The following is a 14,109-nucleotide window of genomic DNA, read 5'->3' on the forward strand; positions in this document are numbered from 1 at the left end:
TCCTGAATAAAATCTGCACTCACAGCGTTAACTCCTGCCCAGCTCCGGTTTTATTTAACAGTGACTGGCTTCCATTTTTTTTTTTTTGGCTTGCCCTGTGCCACTGCCATCTTTACCTTATGGGAAACCCATTCCCTAGAGTTTAAGTGGAGCGCTTCATGCCTAATTCCACAGACATGCGTGGATACAGGACCCAGCCTGGTCACCCAGAGAACCGCATTTCCCTGACGACATTTATTATTCAAGTCAGCCAGTTGGAAGCTTCCCTGCGGGAAAAGTTTCCCTCTCTCCTCTGGCATCACAAACAGAGAGAGTCAAAAGCAGAAATGGCTTCTGGTCTCTGAATGCAGGTGTGGGTTCAAATCCCAGTTCTGACAGAAATGACTAAAGACAAGCGCAATGCTTCAAAAGGCAAGAAAAGAGTGGGCCGGACCTCAAGCTCCCAACACAGCCAAGAATCCCACCTCCAAGCCTGCTCTTTAGGGACCACTTAGACCTGATTAATAGGATGTCAGGGGAACCACGAGGAGAGGAAGATGAGAAGGCCCTGGGTCTGCAGGAATCACATTAGCAGATTCATGTGTAAACCTAGAGAAGGAAAACAAACCCCATTTTCTTTTTTTTTTTTTTTTTTTTTTCTGAGATGGAGTTTCGCTCTTGTTGCCCAGGCTGGAGTGTGATGGCGCGATCTCAGCTCACTGCAACCTCCGCCTCCCAGGTTCAAGAGATTCTTCTGCTTCAGCCTTTCTAGTGACTGGAATTACAGGTGCCTGCCACCACATCCAGCTAATTTTGCATTTTTAGTAGAGACAGAGTTTCAGCATGTTAGCCAGGCTGGTCTCGAATTCCCCACCCCAGGTGATCCACCTGTCTCAGCCTCCCAAAGTGCTGGGATTACAGGCCTGAGCCACGACGCTCAGCCTTGTACTTTTTCTATATATGCATGTACCCATAAAATTGTATATTATTAGTTTGAATGCTTCAAACCTTACATATATGGTTTCGTGCTGTATGTATCCTTCTAGAACTAGTTTTTTGTTTCACTAAATAATGTCTTTAATATATATACATGTTGATACATATAATCTAGTTTACTAATGTTTTATTTTAAATGGAAGTCATTTGGTTTATCCCATTATCCAGCTGTAGACATTTGCATTGTCGTCACTGTGTTGTTTTGAGGTTTTCACTACCACTAACAGTGCTTCATCGAACAGTTCTTGTTTTCTTTATTACGTTTTTTAAAACAAGGTCTCTCTCTTTTGACCAGGCTGGACTGCAGTGGCATGATCATAGCTTACCACAGTCTCCAATTCCTCTAATTCCTGGGCTAAAGTAATACTCCTGCCTGAACCTCCCAAGTAACTGGGACTACAGGCATGCACCACCATGCCTGGCTAATTTTTAAATATTTTATAGAGATGGGCTCTCACTATGTTGCCAAGGCAGGTCTTGAACTCCTAGGCTCAGATGATCCTCTTGCCTTGGAGTGGGATTACAGGTGGGATTACTGGTATGAGTCACCATGCCTGACTCATTTCTTGTTTTCAGATCTTGATGGCATACATCTAAAAGTGTCCGTGCTTGTGTATTTACACCTTCAAATTTACTAATATTTCAAGATTACTCTCTAAAGTAGTTAAATCATTTTGTAATTCCACCAGCATTTTTTAAATTGTAATCCCACCACTAATTTTAATATGAGGCCTCCTATTTTCCTTACATCCTCACAAACACTTGGTATTGTCTGACTCTGGGTTGTATCAATTTTATTCCCAGTTCCCTAGTTAAGTTGAAGATATTCTTATAAGATTTTTATCATGTTGAGTTTCTGTAAGTTGCCACTCAAGTGATTTTCCGGTTTCCTAAATAAGTTTTTTGTCTTTTGTATTTTGTGTGTGTGTGTGTGTGTGTGTGTGTGTGTGTGTGTGTGTGCGCATGCACATTTGTCTTTTGATGTACAGTTTAGGTGTCTATGGCAGCCTCAGGCCATTTGGATGCACGGCTTACATGTCAGTTTAGGGCTCCAGAAAGAGTGATCAAGCAAAATAGGTAGAGGTCACATCTCCTTTTATGACCTAACCTCACAAGTCGTGGAGTATCACTTTTACAGCATTTTATTGGTTAAAAGTGAGTCACAACAGTAATCCTAGATTCAAGGGAAAGGGACATAAGGTATCAAAGAACTTCTGGGCTGCTTAGCTTCTTCCACCTATTGTTACTTCTTGATGATTATATGTTAAACAAGGGGTGGATTATTCATGAGCTTTCCAGGAAATGGGTGAGCAATTCCTGGAACTGAGGGTTCCTCTCCCTTTTTACACCATATAGGGTAACTTCCTGACTTTGCCATGGCATTTGTAAATTGTCATGGTGCTGGTGAGAGTGTCTCTTGGCATGCTAATGCATTATACTTAGCGTATAATCAGCAGTGACAACGACCAGCAGCCACTTTTGTTGCCATCTTGGTTGTGGTGAGTTTTGGCCTGCTTCTTTACTGCAACCTATTTTATCAGCAAGGCCTTTATAACCTGTATCTTGTGCCAACCTCCTATCTCATCCTGTGACTAAGAACACCTTAACTTCCTGGAATGCAGCCCAGTAGGTCTCAGCCTTACTTCACCTAGCCCCTATTCAAGATAGAGTCACTCTGGTTTGAATGCCTCTGATAGTCTCACTGGTAGGGAAAGCAGTGGTGGCAGTTCAAGACCCTGAGCTGGTCATAGGAATCCTTGTGTCTGGTTATTGTAGAGAAGAATTCTAACACATTCTTCCATCGTTGGGTTAATAGGGGGAATTGTAGATGATATTATTCTCTATCATAGGACATACCTCCTACGTTTTCTAAAGTGGCAAATACATGCTGTTGACTCGTAATAATGAGTATTTGCTAGGTTTTTGCACTAAATCTACAGGGTTACTAACATGGTTTGGCTGTGTCCCCACCCAAATCTCATCTTGAATTGTAGTTCCCGTAATCCCCACGCGTTGGAGGAGGGAACTTGTGAGAGGTGATTAGATCATGGGAGCGGTTCCCCCACGCTGTTCTTGTAGTAGAGAGTCAGTTCTCATGAGACCTGATGGTTTTATAAGGGGCTTTTACCCTCTTAGCTCTGTACTTCTGTCTCCTGCTGCCACATGAAGAAGGACATGTTTGCTTCCCCTTCTGCCATAATTGTAACTTTCCTGAGGCCTCCCAAGCCCTGTGGAACTGTGAGTCAATTAAACCTGTTTCCTTTATAAATTACCCAGTCTCTGGTATTTCTTCACAGCAGCATGAGAACAGACTAATACAGTTACCCTATAGTGAAAGGTTGAGTAAGCAGTCAGAGAGGACCCTGAATCCTAGAAGTAAAGAGGGCAGGCAAGAGTAAAGTAAAGTACTTTGGGAGGCCGAGGTGGGTGGATTGCTTGAGGTCAGGAGTTCAAAACCAGCCTGGCCAACATGGCAAAACCCTGTCTCTACTAAAAATATAAAAATCAGCTCGTTGTGGTGGTGGGTGCCTGTAATTCCAGCTACTCAGGCAGCCGAGGCAGGATAATCGCTTGAACCCAGAAGGCAGAGGGTACAGTGAGCCGAGATCGCACCACTGCACTCCAGCTTGGGCAACAGAGTGAGACCCTGTCTGAAAAAAATAAAATAAATAAAATAAAATAAATTTATCAACAAGTGAGAGTCTTTGATCTGAAATAGAAAATAATGTTAAGCTCAGCTAAATGTACCAGGGACTAAGTGGGAAAAACAGTTTGCTAAATACCTTTGTTTACCTTTCTGAGTAAACAAACAGATACCCACACAAACAGCACCACGTATTTTCTGCCAGGTCTTAAAAATCCTCAGAGCTCATTGTTCAGGGTGGTAGATACTCCTTTGACTCTGGCTTGTTCCCATCTAGCAGAATCTAGCTGATTGAAACAACAAAGACACTTTCCCTCAATAATTATGCTCTGGAAAGCAGGCATTTGTCACTGCCCGAAGGACAAACCAGCCACACCTATATCTTGAAGTGGAGCTTTAAAAGGATTTGAAAGTCCGTTTCTCACAGGGATGCTCTTAAATAGATGCAGAGAGGAATGGTATACTCATATTTATTCATCAAATATTTCTTGAGTGTCTATTGTGTGAAACATTATCTTTCAAGGTACTAGTACAAATAATATAAAGAGAAATAAGACAAAACATCTGCATTCAAAGGAGGAGAGATAAGAAATATTGCAATTCACGGTCGAGTGTGAAATGGACTCTAAAAAGGACTGAACCCATATGAGGTTCACAAATGGGATTACATCATTTCTGATGGGACAATTCCGAACCTTGACTGATGATGAGTAAGATTTTCTATTTATAAAAATAATTAGGTGGTAGGGAGTGAGAAGGAAGAAAATTCTAGGCAGACAGAAAAGTATAAATTAAGATACGTGGCTGGATCTGTCTAGAGATTGAGTTACCCATCTTGGCCTGGCAAAGTGAAGCAGAAAGAAGCAGTGAGTTGTGAGGCCGGAGAAGCAGGAGGGGGCCACTTCTCCAAGAGCTTTAGATGTCAGGTCAATGTGTCATGATCTTACCCTTAGGTGGAATTTGTTATATGAACTGGGATGATTTAGAGATGAAAGGTGGCATGATTAACAGTTGTGCCAGAACAACAGTTATGACCTGGTATTGTCCTGAACAAACTGGGATCTATGGTCACCCAGTCATTGGGAAATTCTTCAAAGAGAAATTTTGATTGGGAAGTGCCATGGCTTGAATATGGTCTGTCTGCACCAAAACTCATGTTGGGACAGCAAGTTCTCGCTCTGGGAGGACTGGTCTAGTAATAAAGTGAGGCTGCCCATCGTGTTGGGTCTTTCTCACATGTACTGGCCTCCTCTTCTGCTTCTCCACCATGTTACAATACAACATGAAGTCCTTACCAGGAGCTGACCAAATGCAGCTGCCTGATATTGGACCTTCAGCCTCCAGAATCATGGGCTAAATAGGCCTATCATTTATGTTTTTATTTTATTTTATTTTTCCCAAGATGGAGTCTTGCTCTGACGCCCAGGCTGGAGTGCAGCAAAGCGATCTTGGCTCACTGCACCCTCCGTCTCCCGGGTTCAAGCAATTCTCCTGCTTCAGCCTCCTGAGTAGCTGGGAATACAGGCATGTGCCACCATGCCCGGCTGATTTTTGTATTTTTAGTAGAGACAGGGTTTCACCATCTTGGCCAGGTTGGTTTCAAACTCCTGACCTCAGGTGATCTGCCCATCTCAGCCTCCCAAAGTGCTGGGATTACAAGCATGAGCCACCACACCCGGCTGCCTCTCGTTTATGAATTACCCTGTCTCAGGTATTCTGTTATAGCAACAGAAAAGGGACTAAGACAGGAGGAGACTGCAGTGAGTTCATTACAGAGAACAGGCACTGAGGTTGGGCAGGCCTAGCAGCACTGTGGTCATTTCCTAGACCTACCACAATAAAATACCTTCGGCTGGGAATGGTGGCTCACACCTGTAACCCCAACACTTTGGGAGGTTCAGGCGGGCGGATCGCTTGAGTCCAGGAGTTTGAGAGCAGCCTGGGCAACATAATGAGACCCCATCTCTTAAAAAAAATGAAAAACAAAACTAGACAGGCATGGTGGTATGCCTGTAGTCTCAGCTACTCAGGAGGCTGAGGTGGAAGGATCGCTTGAGCCCAGGACGTGGAGGTTGCAGTGAGCTGAGATCCTGCCACTGGGCAACAGAGTGAGACCCTGTCTCTAAAATAAAATAAAATAAAATAATAAAATAATAAAGTACCTCCAACTAGGTGGCTTAACACTGTAGAAATTTGTGGTTTCACAGTTCTGGATGTAGGAATTACAAAATCCAGGTGACACCGGGGCCATGCTGCCTCTGAAGCCTCTGATGAAATCCTTCCTTTCCTCTTCCCAGTTTCTGGTGTTGACAGCAATTCTTGGTGTTCCTTGACTTGCAGATGCATCAGTCTAGTCTCTGCCTCCCCAGAGTTCTCTCTATATGTCTTTACCGCCTCTCCTCTCCTTGTGTGTCTCTCTCTGTGTCTCTCGTCCTCTTATAAAGACACCACTCACATTGGATTTAAGGGCCCACTCTATCCCAGCAGGACCTCATTTCAGCTTAACAGTGGCAAAGATCCCACTTCCAACAAAGTCACATTCTAAGGTTCTGGAAAGGACACGACTCTTTGGAGGACATTATGTAACCCAGGACAAGTCCCACGCAAGGGAAATTTGTGTGCGTGGAGCATGGCGCCTAAACCATCAGGACAGGAAGGCAGGAACAGCAGAAGGGTAATGGGAGGGAGGGAAGGAAGTGGAGGGTGGTAAATTTTGCTTGCTTTGCAGCTTTTCACCGGGCCCTGAGAGTGCTTTTAGCACTGAGGATGTACGGTCATGCACCGAATAATGTTTTGGTCAACTGCATACATGATTGTGATCCCATTATAAGATTATAATGCTGTATCTTTACTGAACCTTTTCTATGTTTAAATATGTTTAGATACACAAATACCATTGGGTTACCATTGCCTTACATAATTCAGTACAGTAACATGCAGTACAGGTTTGTAGCCTAGAAGCTACAAGCTATACCCTATTATTCTAGGTGTGTAGTAGGCTACCTCTAGGTTTGTGTAAATACGGTCTATCATGTTAGCACAAGGACAAAATCACCTAATAACGCTTTTCTCAGAACATAGCACTGTCGTTAAGTGAGGTTTGACTGTACTTGAATCACCAGGACTAGGATGGAAGGCTGCACACTGTAACCCACCCTGCTTCCACCCAGTTTTCTTAAGTCTAGACTTCTCTTTTTCCCCTTTTAGATGAAGGGAAGAGGTTTAATATTAGAAATCAAACAAGACTCAAAATTGGGAAATGTCAAAACTTTGTCACTTTGGGCAAATCATTTGATCTCTCAGTCTGTTTCCACCTCCTTAAAATGAGGATGTTGGACTGTTTTCATGTCTGTAAAAAGAGGATGTTGAGGATGATCAGTAAGGGTGCTTCTGGCTCTATAAGCTATTGCTCTAGGAGGAAGCAGTGGAACTATGTTCCCCTGTCACTGTTAAGAGGATAGATTTTCAATATGACCAGTGGCTATCCCCATTTTTTAACAAGCATATTTATCAGACAGCATTTGTAATGGTAAACAACAGAAATTGGTTATCTTGAGCAAAACAGGGATTTATCAGAAGACTTTGGGGACTGGCACCAGGATCAATTTGGTGCAGGTACCTTATTACAGTAGACTTGATCCCATCCTCTTCCAGGAGCTTTCCATGATTATATCACTTGCACAACAGTAAGCATCTCGACAAGAGTTTCTTTTTTCTTTTCTGGTTTCTTTTGCTTGCTTGCTTGCTTGCTTGCTTATTGAGATAGAGTTTCATGCTGTTGCTCAGAATGGAGTGCAGTGGCATGATAGTGGCTCACTGCACCCGCTGCCTCCTGGGCTCAAGCAATCCTCCAGCCTCAGCCTCCTGAACAGGTGGAACTACAGGCATGCGCCATCATGTCCAGCTAATTGTTGTATTTTTAGTAGAAACAGGGTTTTGCCACGTTGCCCAGGCTGGTCTCAAATTCCCCGGCTCAAGCAATCCACCGGCTTTGGCCTCCCAAAATGCTGGGATTACAGGTGTGAGCCACTGCGCCCAGCCTGGTTCCTCTTGTAGACAGAGTCTTCTTGCTCTGCTGCCCAGGCTGGAGTGTAGTGGCATGTTCATAGCTCCCTGCAACCTGGAACTCTTGGGCTTAAGCGATCCTCCCATCCCCATGCCACTATGCCCTGCTAACATTTTAATTTTTTGTAGAGATGACATCTGGCCATGTTGCCCAGGCTGGTCTCGAATCCCTGGCCTCAAGTGAACCTCGCGCCTTGGCCTCCCAAAGTGCTGGGATTACAGGTGTAAGCTTCCCTGTCTGGCCTAGGCAAGAGTTTAAGTAGGTGAGTCATGGGCACATATCTTAGCTGTGCTGGGTGTTGGTAGGGCAAAGATAAGATTTCCTCCAAAGGGAGAGCGAGTGCTGATGGAAAAAAGGGTTCATTGGCAGACAGCCAAGAAGATATCACATGTTTATGGCCAAGAAGTGTTTGGAATTCAGCCATGCATGGAGATTTTAATAGTATTATCTAGACACTAATATCTCTACCCTGAAGTTGTTGCTATGTTATTGTTATCACTATTTAGTGGTAAAGGGCTCATATTCTGAAATCACAGATGCCTAAGCCTGAATTCCAGCTCTGCCCCATAGTAGCTGTGACTTTGGGAGAGTAAATTACTACTTTCACACTGCAAGTCTCAGTTTCCTCATCAGAAATATGGGGATGATGTTAATACTGACCTTATAGGATTGATATGAAAATTGAAGGACATAACATATTCAAAAGAGCTGAATGCAAGGCCGGACTCATGAAGTTTTATTACCTAGATTAGGCCCCTAGTGGTTTTTGTGCATTATTTCATGTAATCTTACAACTATTTGACATAATTAATATCGAGCCCCCTCACTCATCCTTTACAAAAGTAGAAACTGAGGTTACAGCTGAGAAACTTGTTTGAGGTCACACAGCTGTATGACCTGTCAAAACTGTGCTTCTGCTCCAGCTCTGCCAGACTCAGAACCCCAGGGTCTTAACCACACATTTAAGTGTCTCCTGGAAGAGTCAACACTTCCCCATCCTGCACAGCCCCATTGCTGCGTGAAAGGCTCACTAACCCCCTGTTGCACAGCTCCTGCTGGTTGTCATTTTTAGAAAAAATAGGGAGACACTGGCACCCCGAGGCAGTAGGATTGAAACGTTTGCTTCTTTTTCTTTTTTTTTTTTGAGACAGCATCTAGCTGTGTCATCCAGGCTGGAGTGCAGTGGCGCGATCTCGGCTTACTGCAACCTCCGCCTTTCGGGTTCAAACGATTCTCCTGCCTCAGCCTCCTGAGTAGCTGGGATTACAGGCACCTGCCACCACGCCCAGCTACTTTTTGTATTTTTGTAGAGATGGGGTTTCACTGTGTTGGCCAGGCAGGTCTCAATCTCCTGATCTTGTGATCAGCCCGCCTTGGCCTCCCAAAGTGCTGGGATTACAGGCGTGAGCCACCGTTAATTACTGTTTGTTGTGTTTCCCACTAACTTCTCTGACAATTCTATTTCGACCTACATTCTCCAATCACTGTAATTAGATATTTGAGAATTGTGTTGCATTTCAATCATGGTAACAATAATGGTAGTATTTTATTAATAAATTCAAGTAAAAACTGAAGATGACAATGATAGTGTATGATACATAACAAATGACATCAACTTTGCATCATCTAAAGATCCAACTTTTCTGTTACGAATCTAGATTTCTTGGGGAAATCTAGATTGTATATTGGACATAGGAATTAAGATTACTGTACTTGAACTTTTTTTGTAACTAACAACTTTATTGAGATATAATTCGGGTACCAACTCATACCTCAACAACTTTTTAGACTTTTTTTCTAGCCCTTTTTTCTCTGTACTTTCGGTTTTCTTTTAAAAAGGTCCGTACTATTCAAGAAACACAACTTTTAAAGTCCACAATAATTTTTGTTAGATTTTAATAATATTTATCTCCCCCCAAGCTTTATTGAAATACTAATGATATTCATTTTTTAACCATTTTTCATCGTAAGAGAAATACAAATTCTCCTATTGAATCTTATGGACAAAAATCAAGTTTTTTGTAGTACTGCTATATATTAGTAGTATGTTCAGCCAGTTTCCAAAGAAATTAGTCAAGTTCCCAACATGCAACTTGTATATCACACTACCTTGGAATTCGGCGGCACAAACAACTATTCCTTGTACAAAACCTCCCTGAAAACGACTAAATGGAAAAGTAGATGGCTTGAAACAAGGAATGTTTGGTTTTTTAAAAAGCATTTTTCACAATTTAGTCGAGGGTTTCCCCACTTGTGGCTCTGCACAACGTGCGCGCGCGTCTGTCCTGGGGTCCCCTCCCTGCGGGGACGAGGCCGGGGTCCCCGCGCGAGCCTAGCGGACCTGAGCAGTGCGGGGGTCCGGCCGCCCGCCACAGGGGCACAGGGACCGCAGCTGCCAAATCCGCGGGGCCGGGGGGCCGAGGAGACTTTCCTTTCCGCGTTAGCCGGGGCCACCCCTGCCAGAGGGAAAGCACCAAAGGAAAAACCAGGACAGGGACACCGGGGGCGGGAGGAGCGGCCGCCTGCAGGCACCAGCCGAGGGGTGCGGGGGTGGGGGAAGGGATCAGGGCTCCGCGCTCCGTCCGCCCCACGACCCCGGCCCGGCGCCCCTCCCGTCGGAACCCCCACTTAGTGCCCGGCCCCCGCCCCGCCCCGCGCGGCCCCCGGCCTCAGCCCCGCGCGCCCCGCCGCCCCACCGCCCCTTCTGCGCGCGGGCCCGAGTAGTGGGCGCGGGGCGGCCCGCTCGGCTCCTCCGCACCCGCTCCCCGCTCGGGCCGAGGCGCCGCGGCCGCGCGCCCCTCCTGGAGGAGGAGGAGGAAGGAGGCGGGAGGAGGAGTTGCGGAGAGGAGAAGGCGAGCGCGGCAGTCGCGCCGGCGCTGGGCGAGGAAGCGGAGCCGGGCCGCCTCCGGGTGAGCGTCCGGGGAGCTCGGGCGGGAGGCAGGGGCCGGGCTTCGCCGTCTGCCTCCGGCTCTCCCGCGGTCCGGGGCACCGTCCGCGGGGCTGGTTTTCGCCTCGGAGCGCAGGGGGCGGATCCGGCGCGAGTCGGGCCGGGGAGGCCGCCGGGCGCGGGGCTGCAGCGGCGGGTCTGGGTCAGCGCGAGGCCCTGCGCCGTCTCGGCGGGTGCGCGGGCGGGGGCCAGGGCCGGGGAACGGGGGCCGGGGCCGGTCCCGGGAGCGGGGACGCGGAAACCGGGGAGCCGGGGCCGGGGCGCGGCGGCCCCTGAAGGGCCGAGGCCTGCGCGGCCGCGGGCGGCTCTTCTCGACCCCTCGGCCTCTTCGGCCGCGGCGCGCCGGCCCGGGCCGCCGCCTTTGTTGCCCGCAGCTCGCCGGGGAGAGGCCGGGGCTCCGTGAGGCCTGGGCGGCGGCGCGGGGCCTGCGCGGCTCTGCGCCCCGACCGGGTCCCTCCTCGGACCACCGCGGGCTCGGGCTCGGGGTCGGGGCGCGGCGAGGCCGCAGGCGCGAGGGCGGGCCTGGGGCGCGGCGCTGGGACTCGGGGACGCCCCCGCCCCACCGCGAGGTCGCGCCGGCGCTGGTGGAGCTGCAGGCCGGGGCTGCTCTGCAGCTGAAGGTGCCGCCGGCCGGCCGCGCACTCACCCGGGTGCAGGGACGGGACGATTGTGGAATTTAAACCGCTCCTGGGACCGACACGGGCCTGAATTTTCAGTTTGCTTCGGGAGTTGGCAACTTCAGGTACACCCTTGTGGCTCACGGAGCGGAATTATGGACGTTTCTCAGGGGTAGATCCTGGCACAAAACTTGGGATATGTGCAGTAGTGTGTGTGCCAACTTAACGTTCAGTTGGAATGTGAAATTGGGGTTCCCATCCCCACTGTTTGGAATGAAGGGCCAGGTGGGAATATGTGGCAGGACTCAGTCTTCCGGTAGCAAAAATAAATAATGTTGAATTCATTTCAACAAATGTTTTTGCAACGTCTGCCCGGATAAGGCAACATGCACTGTGCATGAGGACAGAGAACACAGTAATGACAGAAATAACGTGAATTACACACACTGAACGTCTCCCAGAGACATTTTAAATTTACTGTGTTCCTTGGGATAAAGATACATTTGGAATCAAACAAAAAAGTAAACGTTCTACTTCAAGATAAAATATCTGACATCTTCTCAACCACAGAAGGTAGCAATTTATCTTGACTTTTTTTTAACCAACTACCATAACATTAAATCCATTTAGCTTACTTGGATGAATGAATCTTAAGTGTAGTATTTAATGCTGTGGACAGCCTTCCTTAAAAACACGAATGGCATTGCTCACCAGGTTTCACAAAAACCGGAAAAAAAGTCTGTAATACTTTTCCGTGGGCTTTCTAATTTCTCCTCCTAGTGGGTTTTGTGCACGCGTGGATACGGTAAGGTCCAGGATCCATTCAGCTCTAAACTAAATATGTGGCCTTAACCCTTTGGTTCCAACACCCACCCTAAGCCTGCCTTGGTGCCTTGGAGGAACCTGGTTCGTGGACAGTGGATTTGATAAGGATTCCTAGAAGAACTTCTATCTGGAGTTTGGCCAGGGCTTTCCGCTTGTGCCTCGGTAAGGGTCAGCCAGGTATTCACCCGAATCTATACATTTTTAGAACTCCATTCAGCATCTCTTTTAAAACACTGTTTCTCTTTTACCTTTATCGTTATCTTTTAAATTACCCTCTAAATTGGTAGTCTTGCCCCTTTCTCTTCAGCAGGGCCTCCCACCCAAGGGCACACCCTCGGGTCATCCCATGACCCCCTCTCTTGGTGGGGCCCCCCCCCGCAGGGAGTGGCAGGGAAGGAATTTGAGAGCCATTGACTGGGCGTAGGGTGGAAAATGGTGCTGTACTGACTGGGTTTCGAGTCATTTTGCCTTCCAGTGTTTTTCTTCATTCTTGCGTTAGAACTGGAAAAGGTGTTCTTTTTAATGGCCCTCTTTTTTAGGAAACTGAAAGCAAGTATCTTCTTTTTTGTTTTTCCTCTGTCACCCAGGGTGGAGTGCAGTGGTGCAATCATGGCTCACTGCAGCCTTGAACACCTGGGCTCAAGTGATCCACCTCCCTCAGCCTCCTGAGTAGCTTGGACTACAGACATGTGCCACCACACCTGGTTGATTATTTTTTGGAGAGGTGGGGTCTTGCTATGTTGCCGAGGTCGCCCTCGGCCTAGAGTCTCAAACTCTAGGCCTCAAGATCCTCTCACCTCAGCCTCCCAAAGCCCTGGGATTACAGGTGTGAACCACCACACCCAGCCTGCAAGTGTCCTCTTAAGCCTTCTTGTGTAGCTACATTCCTCAGAGAAAAATCTTGCTAGTTTTCTCCATTGTGGCTAGTTTTCAGGAAACTTTTGGGTTATTGATCATATCTTTTATTTTGCTCATAGAGGTGTGATCTTATTTAAAAGTCCAAACGTATAGATGGTCCCCAATTTTGGATTTTTTGACTTTTTGATGGAGCAAAAACGATACACATTCAGTATGCCCCTCGACTTATATCCAGATAAACCCGCTGTGAGTTTTGACTTTAAGATATTTTCAATTTATCGTGAGCTTATTAGGACTCAATTATTGTTACTCTCTTAAAAATATGCACTCATGACTTCTTCCAATTCTGGAAATTGTATTTACATCTGTGGTGCCGAAGTGCTTTTGTAAAATTATTCATTTTACAAGGGAGAAATTCCTAATACTAGTATATGTCATAAAAAGGAGAAACTTTCTTATATGGCTAGATTGATAGAAATAGTTGTTCAGCTGTTAAAAGAGGAACAACGTAAGACGTGTTTGATATTGTTTTGAAGTGAAATTGTCATTAATGTTTTTATGGGTAATTTATTATGCTGTTTGGCGTGTTGGTTTAGCTAATAAGTCGTGATGGCTTTAGGACTGAGGACACAGTTTACTTAAACTGATTTCAGGTCCTTACCCACCCATACAAACATTACATTTTACTTAGTTGGGGCAGTTGTTTTTAGGTGGCCATTGGTCTTGATGTTTCGAGAACAAACATACTTAGATAAAATCACATAAGATTTCAGTTCTCACCTTGCACACTCTGGACATGTTGGGGCATCCATTTACCTGCTCTGTCACCCTGAACTTGTTCTATATGCCCTCTGAGTCTTATTCCTTATCTGGGGCTAAAGTGGGGACAATAATTTATCTCACAAAGTTATAATGAATGTGTATTTATGGTAAAATCCAAACCCTTGTTTTGTTTTGTTTTGTTTTGTTTTGAGACGGGGATCTTGTTCTGGTTGCCCAGGCTGGAGTGCAGTGGCACGGTTAGGACTCACTGCAGCCTCGACCTCCCAGGCTCAAGCGATCTTCTTGCCTCAGCACCCCCTCCGCCAGTAGCTGGGACCACAAGTGCACGCCACCATGCCCAGCTGATTTTTTTTTTTTTTTTTGTAGAGGTGGGGTCTCCTTATGTTGCCCAGTT

The 14,109-nt window shown here is 46.5% G+C and overlaps 1 protein-coding gene across 5 annotated transcripts in view; it reads left to right on the forward strand.

The window, feature by feature from the left end:
- Positions 1-10,408: 10,408 nt before the first annotated feature.
- Positions 10,409-14,109, forward strand: part of SOCS6 (suppressor of cytokine signaling 6) — a 44,150-nt gene continuing 40,449 nt past the window's right edge. The window contains exon 1 of one of the 5 annotated variants that reach the window (XM_054461232.2): positions 10,409-10,594. The gene's annotated coding sequence lies outside the window, so the exon portion shown is untranslated. Of the gene's footprint in view, positions 10,595-11,171; positions 11,375-12,128; positions 12,237-14,109 lie in introns of those variants that run through there. The other 4 variants (XM_063653823.1, XM_054461238.2, XM_054461233.2 and 1 more) reach the window with 4 other exon arrangements.

Source organism: Pongo pygmaeus, chromosome 17 (assembly GCF_028885625.2).
Source record: "Pongo pygmaeus isolate AG05252 chromosome 17, NHGRI_mPonPyg2-v2.0_pri, whole genome shotgun sequence".
Classification (NCBI taxonomy): Eukaryota; Metazoa; Chordata; class Mammalia; order Primates; family Hominidae; genus Pongo; species Pongo pygmaeus.